General features: G+C 45.5%; 1 protein-coding gene across 2 annotated transcripts in view; it reads right to left on the reverse strand.

The window, feature by feature from the left end:
* Positions 1-18659, reverse strand: part of FAM168A (family with sequence similarity 168 member A) — a 129174-nt gene that overhangs the window by 71169 nt on the left and 39346 nt on the right. The gene's annotated exons all lie outside the window — the stretch shown is intronic.

Below are 18659 nucleotides of genomic sequence, written 5' to 3' on the forward strand. Positions count from 1 at the left end.
TGGCACCCTGTGCCAGGCCTGCCCATCCTCACAGGGAACAATTCCTAATTCCCAATATCCCATCCATCCCTGCCCTCTGGCAGTGGGAAGCCTTTCCCCGTGTCCTGTCCCTCCATCCCTTGTCCCAAATCCCACTCTTGGTGGCAGTGCCAGGGGAACATTTGGACTCAATGTCCTTGGAGGCTGTTTCCAAGTTTAACAATTCCATGTCTGTACCTATGACTGATAATTTAATTATTATTAGAATTCAGCATTGCTTTTACAACACACTCAGGTGTAGCTGGAATAAACCCACTTGGTTTAAGCACACAGAGCTGTCTGTAGCCTCACAGCTTCATATTATAAACTCTGCAGAGAAAAAGCCTTTTTATATTGCACAAAAGATCCCAGCACACATTACACAGCAATTCCATGATTTACAGTGCACGCCCTTATTTGTGCCTTTTTGAAAAAGAAGGGAAAAAAAAAATCAGGCCTTTGATTTGCAACCAATTTGTGACACATTTCTTTTCATGCTGATAAGCCTCATCTCTGCACATAATAAGGCTTTTTTTCTGCCATCATTTCTCCCTAACAATTCAATTTTCGTCTTAAATGAACTCTATCAATCATACAACAGGTGCACATCACCTACTCAAGAGACAGATTTCATTTCTCTGTCCTCTGACAATGCCCAAATTGATAATAACTGTGATAAAACCCCCAGCGTGGTAAGGGACTAATTTTGGTAAGATTTGCTCTATTTTTTTAATGAATTCACAAGTTTTTTTCCAAGCCTGGAAGATAAACTCAGTATTCCCAGAAGATGTTTTGTGAAATACTGGTGGCATGTTTTTCATTTCCTTAATAAACAACAGCAACTGAGTTCCTGTTCATTCTGTTCAATGATTAATTCAGCTTTAAGAGATGATTCCAACAGCAAGGAAGAACTAACAGGGTTTCTAGAAGGAATGAAATATATAATAAACAGCCCAGTAGGCAGCACACACTGTGGGTAGGAGAGAAACCAGACTGGATGTGCATCCTCTGGACAATGTGACCTGCACAGGGAACACAGGGAAAGCACAGGGCAGGGCCTGGGCAACCTTCACAGGAATTGCCAGGCAACAGGAGTGAAAAAAATGTCCTTGAGGGAAAGAAAAGGAGGGCAAATTATGAGAGTAGCCACGACCTCTACGATCTGGAGAGCCTGGGAATACACACTTCAGAAAGAACAAATGTTACACAGCAAGACACTTCCCCAAGGTCCCCCCCTTCTCTGTATTCTTTTCTCAAATTGACTTCTTTCAATAAGTATAGAGTGATCTGGTTATTCCTTTTCAATTAATAATATGCCTCTAATCACATTTTAAAATATATATTTTATATTTTCATTTCTTTACCCACATGAATTTAAACACAATGGTGCCTGCATTTAGAGCACAGTGAACAACACCCCATAAAGTATTTCCACATCAATTTCCCAGGGCACAGGTGTCCCTCACTGGCATTGCTGGGGCTGTGCCATCCCACCAGCATCCCTCCACGTGCAGAACACCCCTAGTGCAATGCCAGAGGAAGATGGAAGGTACACAAAACAAGGAGAGGAGGATGCACTTCACACCCCTCTGTTTTCCCTGGAAATTAAAACCCAGCTGTGCCCAGATTTCTGTATCAGCACAACGGTGTCAGATTTGTCCTCCCAGTGTGGCTGAGGGCTATGGAAATGTAATTACAAAGGGTTTTAGGGTGGCACTTTTAATTTCCCCCTCAGGCAGCCTGTTTGCCACAGGCAGCAGCTCATCTGTGTGTTCTGTGGGTGTTTAAGCCCTTGGCAGAGGAAGCCCAGGTTTCCCCTGCTCCCACTTTTAGTTTGTAAATGAACACGAGCCCGCAGGTATTTCCAGCTCGGTGTGGATGAGCTGAGGTGAAGCTGCCATTGATGTCCTCACATCCCTCCTTTGTTCAGCTCAGCCAACACTAAAAGCAGCTCTAAAACCATGAAACACGTGCCTGATCCTCTCCTGGTCTTTTATCTGATGTATAATACCTGTCCACTGGCTGGAAAGAGAAAGGGAGGGGAGGACTGATACTGAAGGAGAGGAGCACCATTTTGGAAGGATTTTATTCTGCATTTTAACAGGAGAACACAACGTGTTGGCAGAAGCTAAATATTATTATTAGCAAAAGGTTCTTCACCCAGATGGAGCACTGGAATGGGCATGGCCCCAAGGCTGCCAGGGCTCCAGGAGTGTTTGAACAAGACTCAGGAATGCACAGGGTGGGATGGTTGGGGTGTCTGTGCAGGGCCAGCAGTTGGATTTTGATGCTTGTGGGTTCCTTCCAGCTCAGGATGATTCTATGATCTGTCAAGGCAGCCTTGCAGAAGGAACAGAGCAGAATTCCTATCCCCACAGCAGCAGGAGCTCCATAGCTACACTCCTGAGCTCTTGCTGACCCAGGACTTGTAATCTCCTTCTGCTGGAGCATATTTGATACAAATGCTAATCCTCCTGATTTGCAATTCACTGCTGCCATCTGATCCTGCAAATCTTCTGCAGACATCAGAGCGGGCAAACAGAGAACTGAACACGGGACAGAACTGCTCAGGCTGTGCTGCCAATTACCAGCAATTAAGAGGGCACTCAAAAAAATCCTCACCAGCCCCTGAACCACCTCGGGAACTCGGAGCTGGCATCACTGCCTGTGCCTCTCCAGCCTTCTGCACCCCGCTGTGTGCAGCCTGTCTCAGCCGCGGCTCCTGGACAATGTGTGCCACGAGTGACCGACTGCAGCCAGGCCACAGCCCCAGCATGGCTCCAGCAGAGGTGCTGGGGAGGGAACTTTGCTCCACAGGTGCCACGTGGAGGAACAGGATCTCCCCAGAGCTCCAGTTCTGTCACTTGCACATTAAAATGCCAGCTGAGGGCTTTGTGACAGTCTAACAGCCAGCTGGATATGGTGCATTATGGAAGCCCAGACTTTGCGTTGGAAGGGGATTAAAACCATCCAGTTCCACTCCCTGCCATGGACAGGGACACCTTCCACTGTCCCAGGTTGCTCCAAGCCCTGTCCAGCCTGGCCTTGGACACTTCCAAGGATGCAGGGGCAGCCCCAGCTTCTCTGGGCACCCTGTGCCAGGGTCTCCCCACCCTCACAGACAGGAATTCCTTCCCAAGGTCTAATCTAAATTCATCCTCCTTCAGTTTAAAACCATTCCACCCTTGTCCTATCCCCTATGCTGAATTCTTCTGCTGCTGCCTATTTATAAAATATTGTGACAATCCTGAGATCAATAGGAAAGCCATGTAAACTGAAGGAAGCTCCTGGAGGAATGCAGGGGGACCAGATTAGAAACTTAGAGGGGGAAATTACAGAGGCAGAGGGAATGCAAAAGCAGCAAGTGCATCCCTGAGTCCAAAACCAGGAACAGAGGCTGAGTCACGGCTGCTATATTTGGTATAAATCCAGAGAAATCATTCCTAAAATAGGTTAACAAAATACTAAGAAGCAGAAAAAGGAAATTCCATCTTGAATATAGAGTGAAAAACTCCATCTCAGAGAGTTTAACGTGGTAAGGAAAGCCCTGGGCTCACCAGCATCCAAAGGGAATGAAATACTGGTGTAGCTGAAGAGGATCTTTGTAAGACATAATCCTGCAATTACAAAAGAGCCCCATAAAAATACAACTCCATTTCCCATCTTGTAATCCAGTCCTTAACACTTGCTTTCACCAGCAAAGAAAAAGCATCCTGTTCTGTTGGGCTTTTTAAGGCTGTGCAGTGTTTGCTCAAAAAACAAAGCAGGGCTTCAGATGAGCAGCAGGAACTCTGGGGTTTACTTTCCCAGGGGTGATGAGAACAGTGAGTATGTGCAGCCCTGGAAAGGTTTGGGAACTCTCCACATTCCCAAAAAAAAAAAGAGGCTCACAGCTGCTCCAGCAGCTTCTGCCCACCACCTCGGATCATTTCCTGCAGAGCTCCAAACACCCTTGGCTGGGTGTTCACACATCCTGCTTTTATCCTACACAGTCTGGGCAAATCACTCAATTAAGCGGCTGTTAATTACGGCTGCACATCACTTCTTTCTCATCAGCACCAGCCTTGGAGCAATCACACATCTTACCCTGCTCTGCTTTGGTGTAACCTGATGTCTGAGCCCACGTGCCACTTCCCAGGAGAGGGCTGAAGTTGTGCTGCAGCTGGGGTGGGTTTGGCCCCCTCCTGACCAGGATTTTGGGGTGACTGGGTTCAGGAGGTGACCTGCTGGTCCATATCCTACATATTCCTGACATAAGTTGGAGACTTCACATGGGTCCGTGTTTCTCCTGACAGAGCCATCACCAATCAATCCAAAAACATCAACTAACAGAGGTTGCAGGTTAATTGAAGCTGCTCCATAGAATTATACTTGTCCAGATTTCTAAACTATTTCATGACTCCTTTATTGAGGAAAACCCATGCAATAGGGAACACAGATCTCTGTGAAGCACAAGCACTGGTTTCACTGGAAGGTGACATTATACATGAACTCCCAGGTCTGGTTGAGAGGAAGTCAGGACAGATGAACAGGCCCTTCAAGCATCTAAAAACTTATTCTCTCTTCGGCAGGGAGGCTGAGGAAAGCCTTCCAGCCAGGGAATCCAGGGAATGCCACTGCCTGTGCCTTGGCAGCTCCCCTGCTCTCACCATCAGCAGCTGCTGGGTCTTGCTCTGCTCCCTCAGCTGCAAACAGCCTGAAGATGAATCATTATGGATCCCTGAGCTTGCAGAACAAGGCATCATTTTTCCAGCTCCAGTCTTCCGTAACTTTTGGCTGGCTGGATCAGCAGCACCATGCCAAGAGCAGGTATTTCACCCAAAAATGCTACGGACACATTGCCAGGTTTGGACACACCAAGAGGACAAGGAAAGATACGGACTCCCAGAATTTGGGCTGGGAGGGCCTCAGAGTTCATCCAGTTCCATCCCCTGCCATGGGCAGGGACATCTTCCACTCCAAACCCTGTCCAGCCTGGCCTTGGACACTTCCAGGGATGCAGGGGCAGCCACAGCTTCTCTGGGCACCTGTGCCAGGGCCTGCCCATCCTCACAGGGAACAATTTGTTCCCAGTATCTGGTCAGGATCTGCACTCTATCAGGATAAGTGTGATTTACTTTCCTTTTCACACCTCTGTCAATAATCAGTGCTCACAGATAAGCAAGTCAAAAGTTCTTGTTCACAGCACTGGAACCACGTTAAAAATATCCATAAACTTAAAGCAAAACTCAAAGGAAATTGCAGAGATCTGCCTTGAAAAAAAAAAAAGAAAAAGAAATTTGGCTATTCCTAAATGGTAGGAAGAGGCCATGGAGCTGCTCCAGGGCTGGAGCCAGGCTGGGAGAGCTGGGGGTGCTCACCTGGGGAGGAGAAGGCTCCAGAGAGAGCTCAGAGTTCTTCCAGCACCTTAAGGGGCTCCAGGAGAGCTGGAGAGGGACTGGGGACAAGGCATGGAGGGACAGGACACAGGGAATGGCTTCCACTGCCAGAGGGCAGGGATGGATGGGATGTTGAGCCATGGAATCTCAACCCACACCAAGAGCCTCAAACAGCCCCTCAACACCTGGCCCCTCTTGCTCCCTGCTTTCCTTGGATCCACGGAGCTGTTTGGGCTCAAGGAGCAATTAGAGTATGAGAAAACAGATGGCTCTATTAACTTCTTGCAAAGTGTCACTTTGAGACAAGCCAGGTCACGTCACAACTAAGTAACTCCACAGTAACTGCTTTCAGGAGCCTTGGAATAAAGGGATGAAATTTTTCAGGCAGCAGAGTCTAAGATGGTCAATCAGATTGCACCAATTCAGCTTCCATCAGATTTTGTAATTTACAGCAGAGTTGACCACTCCTCACTATCAGCATCAGGGAACCATCCACAGATTTGGGTTGGAAGGGATCTTTTCAAGGTATTTAATGATTGCAGAAAAGATGCACGTTGGGTAAAATATTTATATGCTGCGTGTGTCTACTTTCTTTTCATTTTTTTAATTCAAAATGCCAAAGTTTTTCCACATATGGGCCTTTGGGGCCATAGGGATGCTACTGGACTGTTGTACTGCTCCTGAGCTAATCCACACAAACTTTTAGCAACTCCAGTGTACAATTAATGCAATGATGCTACAATTAATTCTCATTCTTTTCATAGTAATCTTGGTTCAGAGCAGCAAAACAAGACCAAAACATACTCAATCAGCCAACTGTACCACTTAGGAGCTCCCTGGGCCAGAAATCAGCTACAATTTGAGGAAGGGCTCCTGGCTGTCATGGCTTTGTTGGAATTCACTCTGCCTGGCACCTCAGATTTCTACATCATATCCAGGGCACCTTGGACAGGGTAAAGTTTCTTTGTGCTTCACTGAGGTGCCAGTTTGGGACAGCTGCAAGAGCTCCCCTATTCCAGAAGTGCTCCAGTGGTCTGAGCAGCAGAAACAGCTGATGTTTCCTGGGATGGGACCAGTTGGGATGACCAGTAAACACTGTCCTTTTTAACTGCTGCCAACATGTGTTTCAATGTCCCCTCCTAAGTCAACCAGCACAACCCGAACTTCCAGCAACACAAAACACATGCGGGAATTTTCCGCTGGGTTTTGTGTCCAGCACTTGCCCACGTCACACAAAGGAGCAGAAGAAACAGACAGCACTGCCCAAATCCATCCTTCAGGCACTCATCCGCAGAAGGGCACCGTGAACTCACGGCTCATTTCAAAGCCAAAGCTGCTCTTTGCAGTTCAGATGAGAAGCTGGCAAACACCCCTTTTTCCAAAGCATGAATCCTGCTTTTCCACTGCACTCCCATCATAGATAAGGCCAGCTGGGAGAGAGGTCATTCATTATTTTTCCTGAAAGACAGGACCTGCATTCTATGCAAATTAATGTTTAAAATACAGTTTTAGGCTAGAGTCTGCAGTTTAGTGAGGCCACCTCAGAGAATGTTCCTTCCCAACCTGTCACCACCAGGTGAATTCTGGCAGCTCATTTAATGCAGAACTAGAAGAAAATTGGATTCTTTAACATGTATTTAATATTCATAATTAGGTTTTAACTTCAAAACGAGTTAAAGATGAAAACCAATTTTAAAATGTAATTCCAAGAACATATTTACTTATGGCTTTTGAGCTATTCCAAGGCCAGAGTTGGCTGGGTACCTATACCAGGAGCATATCCTACAGGGTATTTACCAAGAAATTCCAGGGGATTTCTAGTTATTAGAGGAAGACAATCTGACCTGACAGCTCCCTTCTCAAAGGCTTCCTGAAACACAGGTGAAAGAGCTGGGAATTATTGCGGGAGAGGGATTTAGCACCGAGAGGCTTTGCCAGCCCCAAATGAAAATAATAATACAGCAGCACCCCCATCAGTGGCACAGTGTCTTTCCTAGTTATTCTCACCACAGGCACCCCAAAAAAGAGGAATTTTCAGAACACACAGTCGAGCAGCTTAAGGCACTTCATATTCTCAGGTTCTTTCCCCAGCTTCCCGCAGATTTCTCTCCTGATGCCCTTCCCAGCCAAGAACAGCAAATGGAAATCTGCTCCACATCCGTGTGAGATAATGGTCTAATACAAGTGGAAAGTATTTCCTTATAGCAGGAGAAAACAGCCATCAACAGGACAAAGAGGTGGAACTGCTCATTCCTAAGTGTTTCCGGACGAGTAGAAAAAGGAAAAAAAGATCTTCTGGCTCTCCCTGGAACGCATCTGTAAGATTTCACTTCTCCTACATCTCACAATCAAACAAACTGCCATCAAAAGCCACACGTGGTGTTCCTAACTTGGGAATACTGTACATTCCCTGCTTTATTTTGGGATTTCTGATGTGTTTTTTCCAATAGCAAGAGCTGCGTTTACCGCGAGGACTCCGAGGGCTGAGCATGCCGTCAGTCATCCGGAAATTCTGCAAACAAACAGCACTTCAGCTCTTCCCTGACAAGAATGAAATCTTATTTGGGACGTGGAAAAAGCCAATGTTCTCTAAAGTGAGTAGGGTGACATAGAAATTTGCATCTGTTCCCAGGAGGATTTAAAATATGGATCATTTCATGTAAGAAGAGTCCAAAGGTGGGAAAATTAAAGGCAACAGCCTCTGCCCTGTGGTCTGCTTGAAGAATGTGAGAGATCCCCCAAAAAATGGGAGGAGAGCAGGGAGGAGGATGCTCAGTGGAAAACAAAATCATGGGGAGCAAATGGGTCAAAATCCAAACCAAGAGGAGCTTAAACAAAACTACAGAACACCTTAAACAAGCTAGAAAGTAAAAAATAGCAAATACAGATCCGCTCCATGTTTATTCCAAGTATGGAAAGATTGGGAATTTCCAGAGAACTCAATATATGCTAAAGTCAATAAAATCAAATATTGTTTACTTTAAAAGTCAGGGGAAACTTAGTATGCCCTGTCCATGATGTGTTTAAAAATCCTTTATCACATTCAAATCGCTCACTGTGCAACAGCACAGGACTTGTCCTTATCTTTAACAAGTGTCCTAAGGATTACCATGGAATTAGCCAGTGTCTCCTCTCCCATGAAGCAAAGTGGCTGGAATGCTGCAGTGCCCTCACTCAGGTAAACAGACACAGCATGGGAAGCAAAATAACTCAACCCAAATCCTTCAATTGTGGCTAAAGAGACCAGGACTGGGGAATAAACCACCTCAAAAAGCTACTTACAAAAGCCCCAGCGAGACACTATTAAAAAATTAAAGTTATAGGACAGTAGGAAAAGGGAATGTTACAGATTAGGGAGCAGTTAAGCAATAGGAAACAGCCTGCACTAAACATGGGATTTTCAGACTCCCAAAAGGGTCCCTGTAAAGGTGCTCCCAGAACCTTTACAGGGACCAGCAGTGGAAACTGGGAAAGAGACAGAAGAGACAAAGGAATGTTTGTGGAGAATAAATTATTCATAACAGTCATAATTAAGTTGGGAGATTCAGAGAGCCCTGAGAGAAGTGCAGAGAGTGAAATCATCTGCTGAGAGATGCAAGGTAACGTGTGTGCGCTGAATAAAATAATAAATCCTGCTCCTACTGCAGTGGCTGATGTTTTAGAAAGATCCCCTAGAGGCAATTTTTGGCTATCCAAAAATCACTTATAATGGAGCTTCTGAAATGCTTGATTGAATGGTGTAATATTTGTATCCATGCAATGAAAATGAAATTGCCAAATGATTAAAAAAATGCATTAAACACTGCATTTCTTTTTTTTTTTTTTTCTAAATTAACAGTATTTCTGAGTTAAATTCCAGTACCTAAAGGGGCTCCAGGAGAGCTGGAGAGGGACTGGGGACAAGGGATGGAGGGACAGGACACAGGGAATGGGTTCCCACTGCCAGAGGGCAGGGATGGATGGGATATTGGGAAGGAATTCTTCCCTGGCACAGGTTCCCAGAGCAGCTGTGGCTGTCCCTGGATCCCTGGCAGTGTCCAAGGCCAGGCTGGACAGGGATTGAAGCAACCTGGGATAGTGGAAGGTGTCCCTGGCAGAAGTTCTGCCTCACATCCAGGTGGAACTTCCTGGCCTTCAGTTCCTGCCTTTCTTCTGGTGCCACTGCTGGACCCCATGGAGCAGATGTGGGACACCCTTTCCCAAATGCACCTCCACATTTTCATTCCCTCTGCTTTAAATTCATCAGCCTGCAAAAACATTCAAGAGCCAGTAAAACTCATTTGTGCCTGTTCTGAGGCCGACCCTCATTTGTGAGCCACGGCAGAGCAACACAAAAACCTGACCATAAACCTGGCATTTGGGATTTCTTTTTTTTTTTTAAGCCACACCTATTTCACAGGTGGGACTGGAAAAGGATAAAGAAAATGGCACAAAAGATGACAATGGTGACGAGAACTGAAGGTTCAGCTCTGTGTGTGGCCTTCTGAGGAAAAAGCAGAATCAAAGGAGCAGACAAGAGGAGGAACTCTATAAAAACACACACAGGGGAAGGCAGAGCCACAGGGAATCCTGCAATGCTCTCCCTGCTCTGGCAGCAAGCTCTGGAGCAGGGGGATGAGTACAGGGACAATGTAAGTTTAAGGATGATTTTCTCCTCTCATTTTAGCAAACAGATACTCCTACTGTAAACTGATAATTTAGTTAAATTATCAGGAGAAAAGTGATGATCTTACACAGCTCACTCTGCTCACATTATCGCCCATCCCCGCGCCTCGGTGAGGTGCTGAAGGCAGCACGTTACAACAATTTCTCTAAGCAGTATTTGACTGATAACCTCCCATGTCCAAGGAATTCTGATTTTTTTTTTTAAATCAACACTAGCACCACTCAATTCCTACACGGCATTCAGCTGGGATCCTGCAGACACAAAACCTTCATAAAACAAAAAGCTTTCTTTTTCCCCAATGAATTATTTTAAGGTTGTGAAAGGAATTTTTTTTTCCCTCGTAAAGCAAGTTGTCTTTTTGTTTGAGGAAAAAGAATACACGTTTCCTCTTGTGTAGAAGATATTCTGATTGCATTACAGAGATCCTGCTGATGCACTTGCAGTGCCAAATAACCCTCAGGAAAATGAATTTTTCCAGCAGTAAAATATATGGATTAACAGTTTAGAACACCCACACCCACTCCGTAATCCCCAGGGCTAAACCCAACAAATTCCTAGGCTCATTAATTAGCTCGCATGCAGGAATGCAGTGCCATGGATGCAATACTGAGCATGATCAGCTCCGGGGCTCTGACAACAATGCAGCGCCTTGGCAGAGCGCCGTGAATTCCCACCGAAGGCTCTCCAGCCAGGCTGGAGCTGCACGTGACAAATACAGCAATGATTCACAGCTGAGCTGCAGGGAGATGCTCTGGCAGGCCAGGAGCACCGTGGGGATGGGAATCTGCCGTTCCTGCACTCTGGCAGCTGGGGGAAGGGAGCCCCAGGATGCTCTGGTGACATTCCAGGGTCATTGTTCCACCCCAAGAAGAGCAGAAATGGAGGGGAGGAGGAACGGTGGATAAGCTGCTGTGGTCTTCCCATACAGCACAGCTACACCCAATTACTGTCCCCAGTCTGCAGACTCTCTGCCTGTAATCCTTTTGAAACTAACAAGAGAATTGGCTTCTCACTCCGAAATCCCACTTTATTTCAACATTAAATGCAAAATATTTAGGGGTTCCAGCCCGAGTCCACCAGAGGTACCAAAGCTATCAGCTTGTAAATCCCTATCCAAGCCTTTAATGAACTGGCAAAATAATCCTCAAGCAGTACCTGGGAACAACAGCAAACACCTTTACTGGTAACTTCTGATGAATAATCAGCTTCTTTCCAGGCACTTTTGCTGAAAAACACCTTTCAAACCCGACCCACCCAAAAACAAGGCAACAGCAGCTCCACAAATGTAGAGTGCTGCTTGTTTCCACAGAATCCCAGAGTGGTTTGAGTTGGAAGGGGTCTTAAAGCCCATCTCATTCCCATCCCCTTCCATGAACAGGGACACTCACTACTAGACCAGGCTGAACTCAGAGAAGAGCCTAGATCTTCATTTTTAGGTGGCCTCACAAGTTACAAGTAATTAATTATCCCCCAGTTTCCATAGCCCTCAGTCCAAGACATCTTTCTTGGATGAATGATTTTTTAGGGAGTGAATCCTGGACAGAAATCCTGCTGATAAGGCCTCACATAAATATAGAACAAACTGAAAGTGCAGTTACTGACTTCCAGCCCCGTTCTGCTTTTTGAACTTTGCAATCTTGACATTAAAGATGTCTTATTTTTAACTTGAAATGACACACTCAGCTGTATAGAACACACAAAACACAGCGATTCTCCTTGTTCCCAGCTGTGACAGCCAGAAAGACTGACAGACAGGCACAAGGAGCACGCTGAAGTGCCAAGGAATTTTCAGCCAGTGTCCTGACAGGAGAGGGCAGCTGGGGGAGTCAGGCTCTGCTCCTAGGGAAAATTTCTTCCCCAAAAGGATTGTAAGGAACTCCAAAATTACAGAGAACTCTGGGCAGAAAGAATTTGTGATTTTGCTCTGCTATCAATTTGTCTTCAGTTTTCCTGCTTTTTTTGTACCTAACCTCTCCATTACACAACCAGACCACATCCAAGGCTAAACAGGATCCTAATCATCTCCCATTAGCCAAACTTCCCAGCAGAACACTTCCAAAGAAAGAAGAGGTCAAAACCTGCCATCAGCAGAAGGAAAATTTCAAAGGCCCAGGAAACCAGCTGAATTGCTCCTTTTCCTACTCCAAATCTGTAGCTTGTAAGGACCCATTCCCCCATGGAAAAGCTGCAAAATGTCGACCCAAAGAAAGGCATTAAACAACCATAAAAGAAATATAAAAGTTTTAGAACAGCTGCTGTGTAATATCTCCTGAGTGGATACAGCATGAATATGGGGAAAAAAGAGATTTTAAATGCTTGGTCTGTACAGCAGCAAGAGCTCACTCATCCTGTTTTACTGACTCTGCTCCAAAGGGGCACAGACCACCTACTCCCAAATTGGACACATCCATGCCAAATTGTATGGGGGATTTCACCCACTGAGCAAGGGCAGATTAAGAGGCTTTGAGGACAATTATGTGGGATGAAAAGGAGAGAGGGGGAACCCTCAGCCTTGAATGAGCACATGGAACACCAATGTCTAGACAGTGCTGACACCTTTGTCTTTGGGAAGAGGGATTAGGGAAGCAGTCTGGCTGTGCTGTCCCTTGTTTGATATGAAACCAGAAGACACTTTGGGCTAAAGGCCTGGCCCTGCTCCAAAACCACTTTATTATGAAGGAGCTGAAGAAAAGGAGGTCTGTAAGAGTGAGAGTGAGGTTTCTGCCTGGCAGTCACAGCAATTAAACGAGGTGCCTTGATGAGGAGGAAAAAGCCATCCGAATAAAACCCAAGGCCTCAAAAGGACAGGAGAAAGTAATTTGAAGAGTAGGTCAAGCCTCCCGAGGGGATTACCTTTCCAGTTTGAGACTTAATGCTGGAGACACGCCTGGAAAAGATGACCAGTGAGATCCTGCTGATCCCACACATCACCCCGCAACGTCGGGATGCTCCAGCACAAGTCAAGTGTTAAAAGGGAATGTGGAAAACTGTGTGAGTTAGGATCAAAACTGGCAGAACTGGAAGGTTCCTTCTCTTCCTTCCACTCTCCCTTCCTCCCTCAATATGAGGTTAAAATGTGTCTCATCAAACCCCAGATCACATAAGAAACTTGAAAGATCCACTTCAAAGAGCTACTTCGGCAAACAAAGCATTTAAGTCAATTTAATGCTTCTCATTCTGGAAAGAACCACTTCCTTCAATGGGAAAGGAAAATAAATAATGGAGAGACAAAGATGGGAACATATGTGGGAGCTGGGAATAACCAAGCCCAGGCTGTGGCTGTGAAGAGAGGGGCAGCTTCCACTTCCCTGGCTGTTCCAGTGCTTTCAACATGATGGACTTATCTCCAAGGATGTGCTGACTGAGAGTGAAAAACTAAACAGAAGCTCAAAGGCTTTCACTCTTACCCAAAAATCCATCTGCCAAACATGGAACAAACGCTGGAAACTCACTGCCCCAAGGACTTGGATGTGTTCAGGGAAGGCAGGAGGGAATACATCTTAAATACCTCCATGCTTCTAAAGATATTTGTCATTTCAGATCTGTGCTGCTGTTAGGAACCAATTTTTGCTAAGAATGTGTTTTAAAGGCAGTTCCCATCTCCCTGAATATCCAGAGGATATTTCCAGTTCAATACTCCAAAGTCCTACGGTACCACCATCATCTCTCCAGGAGTGCAGGAAGAAGGAAGGGAGAAGGAACCTTCTAGTTCTTCCAGGAAATTAAGGCAGAGCTGGAGGAACCAACTGTTGGCTCCTTAAGGACAAGTTGGGATGGAAGCCCAGTCCAACCTTCTTTTTATGGAGCAGTTAATGTGATAATATCTAAGAGAGAAGGAAACTTTATGCAGACAGAGGGAAATCTTAATTCTCAAACAGACCAGAGGCAATTACCAAAATTATAGCAATGGAATTGTTTTTTGTTTTTTTTTTTTTTGCAGTCAAGCATAATTATGGAAAGTCTATTGGAAAGAAAGCTTAGGCTATGATTTGCATTTCAATTAATTTTCAAACTTTTGTGTGGAGAATTGATGGCCAGAATTGAGAAGTACCAGACACTGAAATACATTCATCCATGTAATATAAGATTTCCAAGGATACAACACAAACAATGTTTCAGGGTATAAGACTTTTTGATTTTTTTTTTCCAATTAGCCTGTAGAAAATGGATAAAGATGTAGTGGAAAAGAAAAAACCACCAGTGCTACCACCTGGCTCTGCTGGGTGGTACAACAGGACGAGAGGCAATAGGAAGAAACTGGAATGAAGGAAGTTCCACCCGAACTTCCCGAGAGGAAGAACTTTGCTGTGAGGTCACCATGCACTGGAACAGGCTGCCCAGAGGGGGTGTGGAGTCTCCTTCCCTGGGGATAGTCCAAACCCACAATCCCAAGGATGGTGGACACAATCCTGGCTTACCTGCTCTTGGGGATCCTGCTTGAGCAGTGAGGTTGGACTAGATGACCTCTGTGTCCCTTTCCAAGCCCAGCCATTCTGGGATTCTGGGATTCACATGCAGCTGGAGCACTGCACAATGGGCAGATCCAAGGCTCCTGGGAATATTTTCCTTCCTGAGGTTTACCAACAGTGCCCAGGGCTCACAGCAAAGCCTCGGGATATCGTTCCTGCCAATCTGCCAATCCCAAGTTATCACTTCCACATGTTAAAAAGGAACACTTCTGTACTGAACTATCTGCAAAGTTCTGCCCAATTGCCTCACAACTTTATTGATTATAATTGGCTCTTGCTCCTTCAGCCCAAGAATTTCACACAAAATTCCAATTATACAATCCAGCATGAGACAGCCAGAGATACAGACCCTCTAACAAGCTTAGGCAAAAATCAAAGGGCTAAATCAAAAACTGGCTCACACCAAGTCTATTCTTTGTGCAGTCAACCAAGACTAATTAATGCTTTTAATGGCAGTTTACCCCTTTTGGCGCCATAAATCAGAGCAGGCAGCTTTTCTGAATTAACAAAAGAATCTGTGAAAGGTGTAGCTCATTAAGCACACTCCCAAATTCAAATGCACTTAATCAGAACCAGGTACATTGAGCAGGACTGTACTCCAGGAGCAGAGTAATCTGCAGGCTGTACACAGGGAACATTCATTCATCAACACAAACAAGGCTGGCACGCCGGGAAGAGGGGCTGAATTATACATCTGAGAGAAAGGCCCCTGCTTCCAGCATGGCTTTTGTCAGGGCAGGAATGTGGAGAACACTGCGGGAAGGCGCTGTGGAAAGGTGGGAGGGACAGGGAGGATGTTTCCCATAAGCTCACCTCAGCCACAGAGCCCTTGAACAGAGCATGCTGCTGCTGCTGAGCTGGTGAGGCAGATCCAGACAAGGCACCAAGGTGATCAGAGGGATGGAGCAGCTCTGCTGGGAGATTTGGGATTGTTCAGCCTGGAAAAGGAAAGCTTTGGGGTTACCTAATGGTGACCTTCCAGGACCTAAAGGGAACCTTCATCAGGAAAGATGAAGACAGACAGAAACCTACAGGAAAGATGAAGACAGACACTTTAAAAGGGCCTGGAGTGACAGGAAAAGGGGGAGTGAAGCCTTCTCTCAAACTGACAGAGAGGTTTAGACTGGGTCTTAGGAAGAAATCCTTCCCTGTGAGGATGGGGAGGCCCTGGCACAGGGTGCCCTGAGGAGCTGTGGCTGCCCCTGGATCCCTGGGAGTATTCCAGGCCAGGTTGGAGCAACCTGGGACAGTGGAAGGTGTCCCTGCCCCTGGCTGGGGGTGGCACTGGATGGGCTTTAACATCCATTCCAACCCAAACCATTTGGGGAATCTGTGATGCACCTAAATACGCTGCAACAGATCACATAGGGAAACTTCCTCCTTGTATGAGGTGATGAATTTATAAAGATTAATGACGCAGCATTTCATCCTAGGTAACACTCTTGCAAATACTTTTATGAGTCAGATCCACTCCTCTAAAAAAATCCCCTTTTAAAATGTTTTTGCCACAGTTTCTTCTCAATATCCCACCTATCCCTGCCCTCTGGGAAGCCATTCCCATTGTCCTGTCCCTCCATGCCTTGTCCCCAGTCCCTCTCCAGCTCTCCTGGAGCCCCTTTAGCCCTCTGAGCTCTCCCTGGATCCTTCTCCTCCCCAGGTGAGCACCCCCAGCTCTCCCAGCCTGGCTCCAGCCCTGGAGCAGCCCCGGGGCCTCCTCTGGGCTCTCTCCAGCAGCTCCACGTCCTCCTGATGTTGGGGGCCCCAGAGCTGGATGCAGCACAAAACTTGGCTTGACAGAAATCATTTTCCATATCACATGTTCTCTGAAAGGAATTTTGTTCTCCAAAACAGAGCTGGCAATGCAGGAAAACTTCAGATCTGTGAACAAAGGATTTGCTCCTGTGCTAAAAAAAAAAAAAAAATCACTAAATGATGTTCCCAACAGCATCGAAGTGTCCAAGAGCTGCTGGCAAAATGCTCCACTTCAGCTCTGGATTCAGTGCATTCCCAGCCCAGTGAAGAGCCCACCAAACTGGCAGAAATGCTCAGGAGACTTAAAGTCCAGGAATTTTCCACATGAGTTCAGAAACATTGAGGAGCAGAAGTATAAAGTCCAGGCCCAGTTCCAAATTCCACTCACACACACACTGGATAAAAACCAGCCTAATGTAAAAGCACATTTAAAAATATTTACATCAAACCAAACCATTACAGAGATAAGAGAGGTATTTATAGAAACACATGGATTTTACACACACACACACACCCACCCACCCCCCCGTGTTTAACTATTTAATTGCTGGAATTTCAATTAGGATGTGGGGGAGTGGGGTATTTCCCAAGCACTGGGGTATTTCCCAAGTAGGAAACAACTTAAGTAAGCCAAGGCATGGAGCATTCACACATTCAAGTTTAACTCAATTTCCTCCACCTTTTGATTCCTGAACGAACACTGAGTCTAACAGTTCAACTCAAGATAAAGTCACCCAAAAGAAAATATTTGCAGGGCAATCACAGCCTGGAGAGCAACCTTGATCTGCTTGGTCAGTCAAATCTTCACAGGCTCCATCAATTCCACTCTTGAACTTCAAATTTCTTAATCTGGAGCTGGATTGGACCAGGAGCCTTTGGAGCAGGAGCTGTCTTGTGCAAAGCCAACACTTCACATATTCCCACTTGAAACACAATCTTGTTCTCTGGATCTCCCACCTACCAGTTCCAGTCTTACTTTGTGTCCCTTCTCCCACCTTGCCACCCACCCTTGGCTTTGCCTCTCCTCTTCCACAGCCCTGGATTTCTGCTTCTCAGATCCCAAAAAAGCTGCACAGCCCAAATGGGGGAAAACATACAGAAAAAAGGATAGGAGCAGCTTCAAAGCCTCTTTTTTTTTTTTTTTTTTCATTTATCATTTTTTCTACTGTGAAGAGAGGAAAAAGGGGAAGCAGGAGATGGACAGAGGATCACTGTTGTTGCCTCAAGGCTGGCAGAAGCAAGGAAAAGCTTTTCTGAAATCCTTGGCATTTTCTCTCTCATCCCACCTAAGCTGGTGTGGTGGGAGAGGCAGAAATATTGGATTTTGTCTGTACCCAAAGAGGAGGCATTGATTTAAGGCAGCTTTTCCCAAAGCAGGGCTGGAGTGCTAAATTATTGTGAGGATAAGGGTCAGAGTGTGCCCAAAGGTTTGATCCCAACACACTGCAGCAGACCCACGAGCAGCTGACATTTAAAGTTCATGTCATTAAGTGAGCAGCAAAACATATAAAAAGGAAAAAAAAACCCATAGAGTCAAGGCTGGTTTTTCCATATTCCTGCACAAGAACAGCTGGATGGGGTCAGCAGACACTTCAGCCACCCCTGTGTCTTCTCTGCCCAGCAGGGAAGTGTGATTCCCTAAGGGAAAATGGAAGGGCAGGCACACAGGGACATTTTCCCAGCATACTTTCCAGAGGGATTTCCTGAGGGAGCATGTTCCTGTTTCACAGCTCCTGTAGACCATGTTCTCCCACGCTTATAACATATTAAATTATCTTAAATATATATATATATATATATATATATATATATATATATATACACACACACACATATATATGTACATGCTCAAAGGGCTTGACCTGCTCAGGTCTCATCATGCTGGGCTCCATAAACCAAAACAAGGAGTTAAGATAGAAACTGCTCCAACCAAATGACACTGCAAAGTTTCTATCTGAAAACATTGTTTCCAGCTTTCTTCTCCCAGGAAATAGAAACTATTAGAAAACAATTTGCCTGTCTCCAGGCAAATGACAGAATTTTTTTATCAGGAATGGTGTCTGTGTCAACCCGGGGAATATTGACCCAGCTGATGAACACAAGTCTCCTTTTTAATATAAAACAAAAATGTATTATTTAATAGGAAGATATTAAGACTAATAAACACTAAAAAAAGAGCCCCTCTCACAATTCTTTATAGGAGCAGCACATAAGTACTGTGTGTTTTACTCAGGCTGCTGAAGACCTGATGTTTATAAACTTTCTAAATCAACACAATAAAACACACCAGGCACAGAGTGTTGCTGGAGCTTCAGCTTATGCATTTCTTGACCCAGAAATCACTTCTCATTTGAAAATGTAAAGTGCTTCTGTAGC

The sequence above is a fragment of the Vidua macroura genome, chromosome 2 (assembly GCF_024509145.1).
Source record: "Vidua macroura isolate BioBank_ID:100142 chromosome 2, ASM2450914v1, whole genome shotgun sequence".
In the NCBI taxonomy this organism is placed as follows: Eukaryota; Metazoa; Chordata; class Aves; order Passeriformes; family Viduidae; genus Vidua; species Vidua macroura.